Genomic DNA, 16,557 nt, shown 5'->3' on the forward strand with positions numbered 1-16,557 from the left:
CTCCTTGAAACATGACACAATAAAGTAGTTCTAAGTTCTCTCCCTATGGGTGGTTTCCTCTTGAAGTAGCCGCTACTAAGCAGAGTCTGGCGAAAGACACTTTCATTTGAAAGGAGTTGCCAAGCTTCCAAAAAACTACTAGTTTTCTGAAATCTCAGCAAATATTTTTTCACCCAATCTTGATGATATTGGTGGTAATGATCAGTTCAATAAGCCCACTTGGCTGCCCAATTTTCATTCTACTAGGTTGAATCGTTCGTTTCCAGTAACAGTTTGAAATTTTCGGTTTCACTCTGTTTTCTCCTATATAGATATATGTGTTTGGAACTCCAAATCAAACATGGTTTGTGCTAGCTCCTTGAAACTTGACACAATAAAGTAGTTCTAGGTTCTATCTCTATGGTTTGTTTTTTCCTAAAGTACGCTTAAGCAGAGACTGGCGAAAGACACTTTCATTTGAAAACGGTTGCCAAGCTTCCAAAAATCTACTAGTTTTCTGAAATGTCCCCAAATATTTTTTCACCAAATCGTGATGATACTTTGTGGTAATGATCAGTTCAATAAGCCCACTTGGTTGCCCAATTTTCATTCTACTAGGTTGAAGCGTTCGTTTCCAGTAACACTGAATTTTTCAATTTCACTCAATTCTCTCCTATATAGATAGATGTGTTTGGAACTCTAAATCAAACACGGTTGGTGCTAGCGCCTTGAAAATTTACACAAAAAAGTAGTTCTATGTTCTCTCTCTATGGTTTGTTTCTTCTTAAAGTAGCGCTAAGCAGAGATTGGCGAAAGACACTTTCATTTGAAATGGGTTGCCAAGCTTCCAAAATACTACTAGTTTTCTGAAATCTCAGTAAATATTTTTTCACCCAATCTTGATGATCCTTGGTGGCAATGATCAGTTCAATAATCCCACTTGGTTGCCCAATTTTCATTCTTCTAGGTTGAAGCGTTCGTTTCCAGTAACAGTTTGAATTTTTTCGTTTAACTCTGTTTTCCAAAATATCGATAGGCGTTTTGGAACTCTAAATCTAAGACGTTTTGTGCTAGCTCTTTGAAACTTGACACAATGAAGGAGTTCTAACTTTTATCTCTACTTTATGTTTCCTCTTGAAGTAGCCCTAAGCAGACACTGGCGTAAGACACTTTTATTTGAACGGGGTTGCGAAGCTTCCAAAAAACTCCTAGTTTTCTGATATCTCATCAAATTGTTTTTTCCCCCAATCTTGATGATACTTGGTGGTAATGATCAGTTCAATAATTCCACGTGGCTGCCCTATTTTCATTCTACTAGGTTGAAGCGTTCGTTCCCAGTAACAGTTTTAATTTTTCGGTTTAACTCTGTTTTCCAAAATATCGATAGGTGTATTTGGAACTCTAAATCTAAGACGTTTTGTGCTAGAACTTTGAAACTTGACACAATGAAGCAGTTCTAACTTCTAACTCTATGGTTTGTTTCCTCTTGAAGTAGGCTTAAGCAGAGACTGGGGAAAGACACTTTCATTTGATAGGGGTTGCCAAGCTTCCAAAAAACTACTAGTTTTTTGAAATCTCAGCACATATTTTTTCACCCAATCTTCATAATACTTGGTGGTAATGATCAGTTCAATAAGCCCACTTGGGTGCCCAATTTTCATTCTACTAGGTTGAAGCGTTAGTTTCCTGGAACAGTTTGAATATTTCGCTTTCACTCTGTTTTCTCCTATATAGATAGATGTGTATGGAACTCTAAATCAAACACGGTTGGTGTTGGCTCCTTGAAACGTCACACAATAAAGTAGTTCTACGTTCTCTCTCTATGGTTTGTTTCCTCTTGAAGTAGCCCTTAGCAGAGAATGGCGAAAGACACTTTCATCTGAAAGGGGTTGCCAAGCTTCCAAAAAACTACTAGTTTTCTAAAATCTCAGCAAATATTTTTTCACCCAATCTTGATGATACTTGGTGGTAATGATCATTTCAATAAGCCCACTTGGCTGCCCAATTTTCATTCTACTTGGTTGAAGGGTAGTTTCCAGTAACATTTTGAATTTTTCAATGTCACTCTGTTTTCTCCTATATAGATAGATGTGTTTGGAACTCTAAATCAAACACGGTTGGTGCTAGCTACTTGAAAGTTGACACAATAAAGTACTTCTAAGTTCTCTCTCTTTGGTTTGTTTCCTCTTGAAGTAGCCCCAAGCAGAGACTGGTGAAAGACACTTTCATATGAAAGGGGTTGCCAAGCTTTCAAAAAACTACTAGTTTTCTGAAATCTCAGCAAATATTTTTTCACCCAATCTTGATGCTACTTGGTGGTAATAATCAGTTCAATAAGCCCACTTGGCTCCCAATTTTTATTCTACCAGGTTGAAGCGTTTTTTTCCAGTAACAGTTTGAATTTTTCGGTTTAACTCTGTTTTCCACAGTATCGATAGGTGTATTTGCAACTCTAATTCTCAGACGGTTTGTGCTAGCTCTTTGAAACATGAAACAATGAAGTAGTTCTAACTTCTCTCTCTATGGTTTGTTTTCTCTTGAAGTAGCCCTAAGCAGACACTGGCGAAAGACACTTTCATTTGAAAGGGGATGCCAAGCTTCCAAAAAACTACTAGTTTTCTGAAATCTCAGCAAATACTTTTCACCCAATCTTGATGATACTTGGTGGTAATGGTCAGTTCAATAAGCCCCCTTGGCTGCCCAATTTTCATTCTACTAGGTTGAAGCATTCGTTTCCAGTAACAGTGAATTTTTCAATTTCACTCAATTCTCTCCTATATAGATAGATGTGTTTGGAACTCTAAATCAAACACGGTTGGTGCTAGCGCCTTGAAACTTTACACAATAAAGTAGTTCTATGTTCTCTCTCTATGGTTTGTTTCCACTTGAAGTAGCCCTAAGCAGAGACTAACGAAAGACACTTTCATTTGAAAGGGGTTACCAAGTTTCAAAAAAACTACTAGTTTCTGAAATCTCAGTAAATATTTTTTCACCCAATCTGGACGATACTTGGTGGTAATGATCAGTTCAATAATCCCACTTGGCTGCCCTATTTTAAATCTACTTGTGTCAAGCGTTCGTTTCCAGGAACGGTTTGAATTTTTCGGTTTCACTCTGTTTTCTCCTATATAGATAGATGTGTTTGGAACTCTAAATCAAACACGATTTGTGCTAGCTCCTTGAAGCTTGACACAATAAACTTGTTCTAAGTTCTCCCTCTATGGTTTGTTTCTTCTTGAAGTAGGCTTAAGCAGAGACTGGCGAAAGACACTTTCATTTGAAAGGGGTTGCCAAGCTACCAAATAACTACAAGTTTTCTGAAATCTCAGCATATATTTTTTCACCCAAACTTGATGATACTTGGTGGTAATGATCAGTTCAATAAGCCCACTTGGCTGCCCAATTTTCATTCTACTAGGTTGAAGTGTTCGTTTCCAGTAACACTTTGAATTTTTCAATGTCACTCTGTTTTCTCCTATATAGATAGATGTATTTGGAACTCTCAATCAAATACGGTTGGTGCTAGCTCCTTGAAACTTGACACAATAAAGTAGTTCTAAGTTCTCTCTCTATAATTTTTTTCGTCTTGAAGTAGCCCTAAGCAGAGACTGGCAAATAACACTTTCATTTGAAAGGGGTTGCCAAGCTTCCAAAAAACTACTAGTTTTCTGAAATCTCAGCAAATATTTTTTCACCCAATCTTGATGATACTTGGTGGTAATAATAAGTTCAATAATCCCACTTGGCTGCCCAATTTTTCTTCTACTAAGTTGTTGCGTTCGTTTCTAGTAACAGTTTGAATTTTTTGGTTTAACTCTGTTTTCCACAATATCGATAGGTATATTTGGAACACTAAATATAAGAAGGTTTGTGCTAGCTCTTTGAAACTTGACACAATAAAGTAGTTCTAACTTCTATCTCTATGGTTTGTTTCATCTTGAATAAGCCCTACGCAGACACTGGCGAAAGACACTTTCATTTGGAAGGGGTGGCCAAGCTTCCAAGAAAATACTAGTTTTCTGAAATCTCAGCAAATATTTTTTCACCCAATCTTGGTGATACTTGGTGGTAATTATCAGTTCAATAAGCCCACTTGGTTGCCCAATTTTCATTCTACTAGGTTGAAGCGTTCGTTTCCAGTAACATTTTGAAATTTTCGGTTTAACTCTGTTTTCAACAATATGGATAGGTGTATTTGGAACTCTAAACCTAAGACGGTTTGTGCTAGATCTTTAAAACTTGACATAATAAAGTAGTTCTAACTTCTATCTCTATGGATTGTTTCCTCTTCAAGTAGCCCTAAACAGACACTGATGAAAGACACTTTAATTAGAAAGAGGTTGCCAAGCTTCCAAAAACTAATAGTTTTCTGAAATCTCAGTAAATATTTTTTCACTAACTCTTGACGAAACATCGTGGTAATGATCATTTCAATAAGCCCACTTGGCTGCCCAATTTTTATTCTACTAGGTTGAAGCGTTCGTTTCCAGGAAAGATTGAATTTTTCGGTTTCACTCTGTTTTTTCCTATATAGAGAGATGTGTTTGGAACTCTAAATCAAACACGGTTTCTGCTAGCTCCTTGAAACTTTACACAAGAAAGTATTTGTACGTTCTATCATTATGGTTTGTTTTCTCTTGAACTAGGCTTAAGCAGAGACTGGCGAAAGAAACTTTCATTTGAAAGGGGTTGCCAAGCTTCCAAGAAACTACTATTTTCTGAAATCTCACCAAATATTTTTTCACCCAATCTTGATGATACTTGGTAGTAATGATCAGTTCAATAAGTCCACTTGGCTGCCCAATTTTCATTCTACTAGATTGACGCGTTTGTTTCCAGTAACAGTTAGGATTTTTCGGTTTTACTCTGTTTTCTCCTACATAGATCAATGTGTTTGGAATTCTAAATCAAGCATGGTTCGTGCTAGCTCCTTTAAACTTGACGCAAAAAAGTAGTTCTAAGTTCTATCTTTATGTTTTTTTTCCTCTTGAAGAAGGCTTAAGCAGAGACTGGTGAAAGACACTTTCATTTGAAAGGGGTTGCCAAGCTTTCAAAAAACTAATTGTTTTCTGAAATCTCAGCAAATATTTTTTCACCCAATCTTGATGATACTTGGTGGCAATGATCAGTTCTATAAGCCCACTTGGCAGCCCTATTTTCATTCTACTAGGTTGAAACGTTCGTTAGCAGTAACAGTTTGTATTTTTCGGTTTCACTCTGTTTTCTCCTACATAGATAGATGGGTTTGGATCTCTAAATCAAACATGGTTTGTGCTAGCTACTTGAAACTTGAAACAATAAAGTAGTTATAAGTTCTCTCTGTATGTTTTGTTTCCTCTTGAAGTAGCCCTAAGCAGACACTGGCGAAAGACACTTTCATTTGAAAAGGGTTTCCAAGCTACCAAAAAATTACTAGTTTTCTTAAATCTCAGCAAGTATTTTTTCACCCAATCTTGATGATACTTGGTGGTAGTGATCAGGTCAATAAGCCCACTTGGCTGCCCAATTTTCATTCAACTAGGTTGAAGCGTTCGTTTCCAGTAACAGTTTGAATTTTTCGGTTTCACTCTGTTTTCGCCTATATAGATAGTTGTCTTTGGAATTCTAAATCAAACACGGTTTGTCCTAGCTCTTTGAAACTTGACACAACAAAGTAGTTCTAAGTTCTATCTATATGGATTGTTTGCTCTTGACGTAGCCCTAAGCAGAGACTGTCGAAAGACACTTTCATTTGAAAGGGGTTGCCAAGCTTCCAAAAAACTAATCGTTTCCTGAAATCCCAGCAAATATTTTTTCACCCAATATTGATGATACTTGGTGGTAATTATCAGTTCAATAAGCCCACTTGGCTGACGAATTTTCATTCTACTATGTGGAAGCGTTCCTTTCCAGTAAAAGATTAAATTTTTTGATTTCACTCTGTTTTCTCCTATATAGATAGATGTGTTTGGAACTCTAAATCAAACACGGTTTGTGCTAGCTCCTTGAAACGTGACACAATAAAGTAGTTCTAAGTTCTATCATTATGGATTGTTTCCTCTTGAAGTAGGCTTAAGCAGAGACTGGCGAAAGACACTTTCATTTGAAAGGGGTTGCCAAGCTTCCAAAAAACTACTAGTTTTCTGAAATCTTAGCAAATATTTTTTCACCCAATCTTGATGATACTTGGTGGTAATATAAGTTCAATAAGGACACTTGTCTGCCAAATTTTCATTCTACTAGGTTGAAGCGTTCGTTTCCAGTAACAGAATTTTTCGGTTTCCCTCTGTGTTCTTCTACATAGATAGATGTATATGGAACTCTAAATCAAACATGGTTTGTGCTAGCATTTTGAAACTTGACACAATAAAGTAGTTCTAAGTTCTATCTCTATGGTTTGTTTCCTCTTAATTTGCCCTAAACAGACACTGGCGAAAGACACTTTCATTTGAAGGGGGTTGCCAAGCTTCCAAAATACTACTAGTTTTCTGAAATCTCAGCAAATATTTTTTCACCCAATCTTGATGATACTTGGTAGTAATGATCAGTTCAACAAGGCCACTTGGCTGCCCATTTTTTCATTCTACTAGGTTTAAGCGTTTGTTTCCAGTAACAGAATTTTTCTGTTTCACTCTGTTTTCTCCTACATAAATAGATGTGTTTGGAACTCTAAATCAAACATGGTTTGTGCTAGCTTTTGGAAACTTGACATAATAATATAGTTCTAACTTCTATATCTATGGTTTGTATCCTCTTGAAGTAGACCTAAGCAGAGACTGGCGAAAGACACTTTCATTTGGAAGGGGTTGCCAAGCTTCCAAGAAAATACTAGTTTTCTGAAATCTCAGCAAATATTTTTTTAACCAATCTTGATGATACTTGGTGGTAATTATCAGTTCAATAAGCCCACTTGGATGCCCAATTTTCATTCTACTAGGTTGAAGCGTTCGTTTCCAGTAACATTTTGAATTTTTCGTTTTAACTCTGTTTTCCACAATATGGATAGGTGTATTTGGAACTCTAAATCTAAGACGGTTTGTGCTAGATCTTTAAAACTTCACACAATAAAGTAGTTCTAACTTCTATCTCTATGGATTGTTTCCTCTTCAAGTAGCCCTAAACAGACACTGATGAAAGACACTTTAATTAGAAAGAGGTTGCCAAGCTTCCAAAAACTAATAGTTTTCTGAAATCTCAGTAAATATTTTTTCACTAAATCTTGACGAAACATTGTGGTAATGATCATTTCAATAAGCCCACTTGGCTGCCCAATTTTTATTCTACGAGGTTGAAGCCTTCGTTTCCAGTAACAGTTTGAATTTTTCGTTTTCCATCTGTTTTCTCCTATGTAGATAGATGTGTTTGGAACTCTAAATCAAACATGGTTTGTTCTAGCTCCTTGAAACTTGACAGAATAAACTAGTTCTGAGTTCTGTATCTTTGGTTTGTTTCCTCTTGAAGTAGGCTTAACTGAGACAGGGAAAGACACTTTCATTTAAAAGGAGTTGCCAAGCTTCCAAAAAACTACTAGTTTTATGAAATCTCAGCAAGTATTTTTTCACCCAATCTTGATGATACTTGGTGGTAATTATCAGTTCAATAAGCCCACTTGACTACCCAATTTTCATTCTTCTAGTTTGAAGCAAACGTTTCCAATAACAGTTTGAATTTTTCGGTTTCACTCTGTTTTCTCCTATATAGATAGATGTGTTTGAAATTCTAAATCAAACGGATTGTGCTAGCTATTTGAAACTTGACACAATAAAGTGGTTCTAAGTTCTATCTCTATGGTTTGTTTCCTCTTGAAGTAGCCCTAATCAGAGACTGGCGAAAGACACTTTTATTTGAAAGAACTTGCCAAGCTTCCAAAAAACTTATAGTTTTCTGAAATCTCAGCAAATATTTTTTCACCCAATCTTGATGATACTTGGTGGTAATGATCAGTTCAATAAGCCCACTTGGCTGCCCAATTTTCATTCTACTAAATTGAAGCGTTCGTTTCCAGTAACATTTTGAATTTTTTGGTTTAACTCTGTTTTCCACAATATCGATAGTTGTATTTGGAACTCTAAATAAAAGATGGTTTGTGCTAGCTCTTTAAAACTTGACACAATAAAGTAGTTCTAAGTTCTGTCTCTATGGTTTGTTTCCTCTTGATGTAGGCTTAAGCAGAGAATGGCAAAAGACACTTTTATTTGAAAGGGGATGCAAAGCTTCCAAAAATCTAATAGTTTTCTGAAATCACACCAAATATTTTTTCATCCAATATTGACGATACTTTGGGGTAATGATCAGTTCAAAAAGCCAACTTGGGTCCCCAATTTTCATTCTACTAGGTTGAAGCCTTCGTTTCCAGTAACACTTTGAATTTTTCAATTTCACTCTGTTTTCTCCTATATAGATAGATGTGTTACGAACTCTAAATCAGACTCGGATTGTGCTAGCTTTTTGAAAGTTGACACAATAAAGTAGTTATAAGTTCTCTCTTTATGGTTTGCTTCCTCTTGATGTAGCCCTAAGCAGAGACTGGCGAAAGACACTCTCATTTAAAAGGTGTTTCCAAGCTTCCTAGAAACTACTAGTTTTCTGAAATCTCAGCAAATATTTTTTCACCCAATCTTGATGATACTTGGTGGTAATGATCATTTCAATAAGCCCACTTGGCTGCCCAATTTTCATTCTACTAGGTTGAAGCTTTCGTTTCCATTACAGTTTGAATTTCTCTGTTCAACTCTGTTTTCCACCATATAGATAGGTGTATTTGGAACTCTAAATCTAAAACGGTTTGTGCTAGCTCTTTAAAACTTGACACAATAAAGTAGTTCTAACTTCTATCTCTATGGTTTGTTTCCTCTTGAAGTATCACTAAGCAGAGACTGGCGAAAGACACTTTCATTTGAAAGGGGTTGCCAAGCTTCCAAAAATCTAATAGTTTTCTGAAATCTCAGTAAATATTTTTTCACCCAATCTTGATGATAATTGGTGGTAATGATCAGTTCAACAAGCCCACTTGGCTGTCCAATTTTAATTAAACTAGGTTGAAGCGTTCGTTTCCAGTAACAGTTTGAATTTTTCGGTTTCACTCTGTTTTCTCCTATATAGACAGATGTGTTTGGAACTCTAAATCAAACATGGTTTGTGCTAGCTCTTTACAACTTGATACAATAAAGTAGTTCTAACTTCTATCTCTATGGTTTGTTTCCTCTTGTAGTAGGCCTAAACAGACACTGGCGAAAGACACTTTATTTTGAAACGGGTTGCCAAGCTTCCAAAAAAATACTAGTTTTCTGAAATCTCAGCAAATATTTTTTCACCCAATCTTGATGATACTTGGTGGAAATGATCAGTTAAATAATCAACTTGGCTGCCCTATTTTCATTCTACTAGTTTGAAGTGATCGTTTCCAGTAACAGTTTGAATTTTTCGGTTTAACTCTGTTTTCCACAATATCCATAGGTGTATTTGGAACTCTATATCTAAGAGGGTTTGCGCTAGCTCTTTGAAACTTGACACAATAAAGTAGTTCTAACTTCTATATCCTTGGTTTGTTTTCACTTGAAGTAGCCCTAAGAAGACACTGGCGAAAGACACTTTCATTTGAAACGGGGTTCCAAGCTTCCAAAAATCTAATAGTTTTCTGAAATCTCAGTAAATATTTTTTCACCCAATCTTGATGATACTTGGTGGTAATGATCAGTTCAATAAGCCCACTTGGCTGCCCAACTTTCATTCTAATAGGCAGAAGCGTTAGTTTCCAGAAAGAGTTTGAATTTTTCGGTTTCACTCTGTTTTCTCCTATATAGATAGATGTGTTTGGAACTCTAAATCAAACACGGTTGGTGCTAGCTCCTTTAAACTTGACACAATAAAGTAGTTATAAATTTTCTCTCTATTGATTGTTTCCTCTTGAAGTAGCCCTAAGCGGAGACTGTCGAAAGAAATTCTCATTTAAAAGGGGTTGGCAAGCTTCCAAAAGACTACTAGTTTTCTGAAATCTCAGCAAATATTTTTTCACCCACTATTGATGATACTTTGTGGTAAGGATTAGTTCAATAAGCCCACTAGGCTCCCCAATTTTCATTCTACTAGGTTGAAGAGTTCGTTTCTAGTACCAGTTTGAATTTTTATTTTCACTCTGTTTTATCCTATATAGATAGATGTTTTTGGAACTCTAAATCAAACACGGTTTCTGCTAGCTCCTTGAAACTTGACACAATAAAGTAGTTATAAGTTATGTCTCTATGGTTTGTTTCCTCTTGAAGTAGCCGTAAGCAGAGACTGTCGAAAGACAATCTCATTTAAAAGGGGTTGCCAAGCTTCCAAAAAACTACTAGTTTTCTGAAAACTCACAAAATATTTTTTCACCCTATATTGATGATACTTGGTGGTAATGATCAGTTCAATAAGCCCACTTGGCTGCCCAATTTTCATTCTACTAGGTTCAAGCATTCGTTTCCAGTAACAGTTTGAATTTCTCGGATTAACTCTGTTTTCCACAATATAGATAGGTGTATTTGGAACTCTAAATATAGGACGGTTTGTGCTAGCTCTTTAAAACTCGACACAATAAAGTAGTTCTAACTTATATCTCTATGGTTTGTGTCCTCCAAAGTCGCCCTAAGCAGACACTGGCGAGAGACACTTTCATTTGAAAGGGGTTTCCAAGCTTCCAGAAATCTATTACTTTTCTGAAATCTCAGCAAATTTTTTTTACCCAATCTTGATGATACTTGGTGGTAATGATCAGTTTAATAAGCCCAGTTGGCTGCCCAATTTTCATTCTAGTAAATTGATGCGTTAGTTTCCAGTAACCTTTTGAATTTTTCGTTTTAACTCTGTTTTTCCCAATATCGATAGGTGTATTTGGAACAGTAAATCTAAGACGGTTTGTGCTAGCTCTTTGAAACTTGACACAATAAAGTAGTTCTAACTTCTATCTCTATGGTTTGTTTCCTCTTGAAGTAGGCCTAAACAGACACTGGCGAAAGACACTTTCATTTGAAAGGGGTTGCCAAGCTTCCAAAAAAATACTAGTTTTCTGAAATCTCAGCAAATATTTTTTCACCCAATCTTGATGATACTTGGTGGAAATGATCAGTTAAATAATCAACTTGGCTGCCCTATTTTCATTCTACTAGTTTGTAGTGATCGTTTCCAGTAACAGTTTGAATTTTTCGGTTTAACTCTGTTTTCCACAATATCGATATTTGTATTTGGAACTCTATATCTAAGAGGGTTTGCGCTAGCTCTTTGAAACTTGACACAATAAAGTAGTTCTAACTTCTATATCCTTGGTTTGTTTTCACTTGAAGTAGCCCTAAGAAGACACTGGCGAAAGACACTTTCATTTGAAATGGGGTTCCAACCTTCCAAAAATCTAATAGTTTTCTGAAATCTCAGTAAATATTTTTTCACCCAATCTTGATGATACTTGGTGGTAATGATCAGTTCAATAAGCCCACTTGGCTGCCCAACTTTCATTCTAATAGGCAGAAGCGTTAGTTTCCAGAAAGAGTTTGAATTTTTCGGTTTCACTCTGTTTTCTCCTATATAGATAGATGTGTTTGGAACTCTAAATCAAACACGGTTGGTGCTAGCTCCTTTAAACTTGACACAATAAAGTAGTTATAAATTTTCTCTCTATTTTTGTTTCCTCTTGAAGTAGCCCTAAGCGGAGACTGTCGAAAGAAATTCTCATTTAAAAGGGGTTGGCAAGCTTCCAAAAGACTACTAGTTTTCTGAAATCTCAGCAAATATTTTTTCACCCCACTATTGATGATACTTTGTGGTAAGGATTAGTTCAATAAGCCCACTAGGCTCCCCAATTTTCATTCTACTAGGTTGAACAGTTCGTTTCTAGTACCAGTTTGAATTTTTTAATTTCACTCTGTTTTATCCTATATAGATAGATGTTTTTGGAACTCTAAATCAAACACGGTTTCTGCTAGCTCCTTGAAACTTGACACAATAAAGTAGTTATAAGTTCTCTCTCTATGGTTTGTTTCCTCTTGAAGTAGCCGTAAGCAGAGACTGTCGAAGGACAATCTCATTTAAAAGGGGTTGCCAAGCTTCCAAAAAACTACTAGTTTTCTGAAAACTCACAAAATATTTTTTCACCCTATATTGATGATACTTGGTGGTAATGATCAGTTCAATAAGCCCACTTGGCTGCCCAATTTTCATTCTACTAGGTTCAAGCATTCGTTTCCAGTAACAGTTTGAATTTCTCGGATTAACTCTGTTTTCCACAATATAGATAGGTGTATTTGGAACTCTAAATATAGGACGGTTTGTGCTAGCTCTTTAAAACTCGACACAATAAAGTAGTTCTAACTTATATCTCTATGGTTTGTGTCCTCCAAAGTCGCCCTAAGCAGACACTGGCGAAAGACACTTTCATTTGAAAGGGGTTTCCAAGCTTCCAGAAATCTATTACTTTTCTGAAATCTCAGCAAATTTTTTTTACCCAATCTTGATGATACTTGGTGGTAATGATCAGTTTAATAAGCCCAGTTGGCTGCCCAATTTTCATTCTAGTAAATTGATGCGTTAGTTTCCAGTAACCTTTTGAATTTTTCGTTTTAACTCTGTTTTTCCCAATATCGATAGGTGTATTTGGAACAGTAAATCTAAGACGGTTTGTGCTAGCTCTTTGAAACTTGACACAATAAAGTAGTTCTAACTTCTATCTCTATGGTTTGTTTCCTCTTGAAGTAGGCCTAAACAGACACTGGCGAAAGACACTTTCATTTGAAAGGGGTTGCCAAGCTTCCAAAAAAATACTAGTTTTCTGAAATCTCAGCAAATATTTTTTCACCCAATCTTGATGATACTTGGTGGAAATGATCAGTTAAATAATCAACTTGGCTGCCCTATTTTCATTCTACTAGTTTGTAGTGATCGTTTCCAGTAACAGTTTGAATTTTTCGGTTTAACTCTGTTTTCCACAATATCGATATTTGTATTTGGAACTCTATATCTAAGAGGGTTTGCGCTAGCTCTTTGAAACTTGACACAATAAAGTAGTTCTAACTTCTATATCCTTGGTTTGTTTTCACTTGAAGTAGCCCTAAGAAGACACTGGCGAAAGACACTTTCATTTGAAATGGGGTTCCAACCTTCCAAAAATCTAATAGTTTTCTGAAATCTCAGTAAATATTTTTTCACCCAATCTTGATGATACTTGGTGGTAATGATCAGTTCAATAAGCCCACTTGGCTGCCCAACTTTCATTCTAATAGGCAGAAGCGTTAGTTTCCAGAAAGAGTTTGAATTTTTCGGTTTCACTCTGTTTTCTCCTATATAGATAGATGTGTTTGGAACTCTAAATCAAACACGGTTGGTGCTAGCTCCTTTAAACTTGACACAAAAAAGTAGTTATAAATTTTCTCTCTATTGTTTGTTTCCTCTTGAAGTAGCCCTAAGCAGAGACTGTCGAAAGAAATTCTCATTTAAAAGGGGTTGGCAAGCTTCCAAAAGACTACTAGTTTTCTGAAATCTCAGCAAATATTTTTTCACCCACTATTGATGATACTTTGTGGTAAGGATTAGTTCAATAAGCCCACTAGGCTCCCCAATTTTCATTCTACTAGGTTGAAGAGTTCGTTTCTAGTACCAGTTTGAATTTTTTAATTTCACTCTGTTTTATCCTATATAGATAGATGTTTTTGGAACTCTAAATCAAACACGGTTTCTGCTAGCTCCTTGAAACTTGACACAATAAAGTAGTTATAAGTTCTCTCTCTATGGTTTGTTTCCTCTTGAAGTAGCCGTAAGCAGAGACTGTCGAAGGACAATCTCATTTAAAAGGGGTTGCCAAGCTTCCAAAAAACTACTAGTTTTCTGAAAACTCACAAAATATTTTTTCACCCTATATTGATGATACTTGGTGGTAATGATCAGTTCAATAAGCCCACTTGGCTGCCCAATTTTCATTCTACTAGGTTCAAGCATTCGTTTCCAGTAACAGTTTGAATTTCTCGGATTAACTCTGTTTTCCACAATATAGATAGGTGTATTTGGAACTCTAAATATAGGACGGTTTGTGCTAGCTCTTTAAAACTCGACACAATAAAGTAGTTCTAACTTATATCTCTATGGTTTGTGTCCTCCAAAGTCGCCCTAAGCAGACACTGGCGAAAGACACTTTCATTTGAAAGGGGTTTCCAAGCTTCCAGAAATCTAATACTTTTCTGAAATCTCAGCAAATTTTTTTTTACCCAATCTTGATGATACTTGGTGGTAATGATCAGTTTAATAAGCCCAGTTGGCTGCCCAATTTTCATTCTAGTAAATTGATGCGTTAGTTTCCAGTAACCTTTTGAATTTTTCGTTTTAACTCTGTTTTTCCCAATATCGATAGGTGTATTTGGAACAGTAAATCTAAGACGGTTTGTGCTAGCTCTTTGAAACTTGACACAATAAAGTAGTTCTAACTTCTATCTCTATGGTTTGTTTCCTCTTGAAGTAGGCCTAAACAGACACTGGCGAAAGACACTTTCATTTGAAAGGGGTTGCCAAGCTTCCAAAAAAATACTAGTTTTCTGAAATCTCAGCAAATATTTTTTCACCCAATCTTGATGATACTTGGTGGAAATGATCAGTTAAATAATCAACTTGGCTGCCCTATTTTCATTCTACTAGTTTGAAGTGATCGTTTCCAGTAACAGTTTGAATTTTTCGGTTTAACTCTGTTTTCCACAATATCGATAGGTGTATTTGGAACTCTATATCTAAGAGGGTTTGCGCTAGCTCTTTGAAACTTGACACAATAAAGTAGTTCTAACTTCTATATCCTTGGTTTGTTTTCACTTGAAGTAGCCCTAAGAAGACACTGGCGAAAGACACTTTCATTTGAAATGGGGTTCCAACCTTCCAAAAATCTAATAGTTTTCTGAAATCTCAGTAAATATTTTTTCACCCAATCTTGATGATACTTGGTGGTAATGATCAGTTCAATAAGCCCACTTGGCTGCCCAACTTTCATTCTAATAGGCAGAAGCGTTAGTTTCCAGAAAGAGATTGAATTTTTCGGTTTCACTCTGTTTTCTCCTATATAGATAGATGTGTTTGGAACTCTAAATCAAACACGGTTGGTGCTAGCTCCTTTAAACTTGACACAATAAAGTAGTTATAAATTTTCTCTCTATTGTTTGTTTCCTCTTGAAGTAGCCCTAAGCGGAGACTGTCGAAAGAAATTCTCATTTAAAAGGGGTTCTCAAGCTTCCAAAAGACTACTAGTTTTCTGAAATCTCAGCAAATATTTTTTCACCCACTATTGATGATACTTTGTGGTAAGGATTAGTTCAATAAGCCCACTAGGCTCCCCAATTTTCATTCTACTAGGTTGAAGAGTTCGTTTCTAGTACCAGTTTGAATTTTTATTTTCACTCTGTTTTATCCTATATAGATAGATGTTTTTGGAACTCTAAATCAAACACGGTTTCTGCTAGCTCCTTGAAACTTGACACAATAAAGTAGTTATAAGTTCTCTCTCTATGGTTTGTTTCCTCTTGAAGTAGCCGTAAGCAGAGACTGTCGAAAGACAATCTCATTTAAAAGGGGTTGCCAAGCTTCCAAAAAACTACTAGTTTTCTGAAAACTCACAAAATATTTTTTCACCCTATATTGATGATACTTGGTGGTAATGATCAGTTCAATAAGCCCACTTGGCTGCCCCATTTTCATTCTACTAGGTTCAAGCATTCGTTTCCAGTAACAGTTTGAATTTCTCGGATTAACTCTGTTTTCCACAATATAGATAGGTGTATTTGGAACTCTAAATATAGGACGGTTTGTGCTAGCTCTTTAAAACTCGACACAATAAAGTAGTTCTAACTTATATCTCTATGGTTTGTGTCCTCCGAAGTCGCCCTAAGCAGACACTGGCGAAAGACACTTTCATTTGAAAGGGGTTTCCAAGCTTCCAGAAATCTAATACTTTTCTGAAATCTCAGCAAATTTTTTTTACCCAATCTTGATGATACTTGGTGGTAATGATCAGTTTAATAAGCCCAGTTGGCTGCCCAAATTTCATTCTAGTAAATTGATGCGTTAGTTTCCAGTAACCTTTTGAATTTTTCCTTTTAACTCTGTTTTTCCCAATATCGATAGGTGTATTTGGAACAGTAAATCTAAGACGGTTTGTGCTAGCTCTTTGAAACTTGACACAATAAAGTAGTTCTAACTTCTATCTCTATGGTTTGTTTCCTCTTGAAGTAGGCCTAAACAGACACTGGCGAAAGACACTTTCATTTGAAAGGGGTTGCCAAGCTTCCAAAAAAATACTAGTTTTCTGAAATCTCAGCAAATATTTTTTCACCCAATCTTGATGATACTTGGTGGAAATGATCAGTTAAATAATCAACTTGGCTGCCCTATTTTCATTCTACTAGTTTGAAGTGATCGTTTCCAGTAACAGTTTGAATTTTTCGGTTTAACTCTGTTTTCCACAATATCGATATTTGTATTTGTAACTCTATATCTAAGAGGGTTTGCGCTAGCTCTTTGAAACTTGACACAATAAAGTAGTTCTAACTTCTATATCCTTGGTTTGTTTTCACTTGAAGTAGCCCTAAGAAGACACTGGCGAAAGACACT

The sequence above is a fragment of the Callospermophilus lateralis genome, chromosome 1, assembly GCF_048772815.1.
Source record: "Callospermophilus lateralis isolate mCalLat2 chromosome 1, mCalLat2.hap1, whole genome shotgun sequence".
NCBI classification, from domain to species: domain Eukaryota; kingdom Metazoa; phylum Chordata; class Mammalia; order Rodentia; family Sciuridae; genus Callospermophilus; species Callospermophilus lateralis.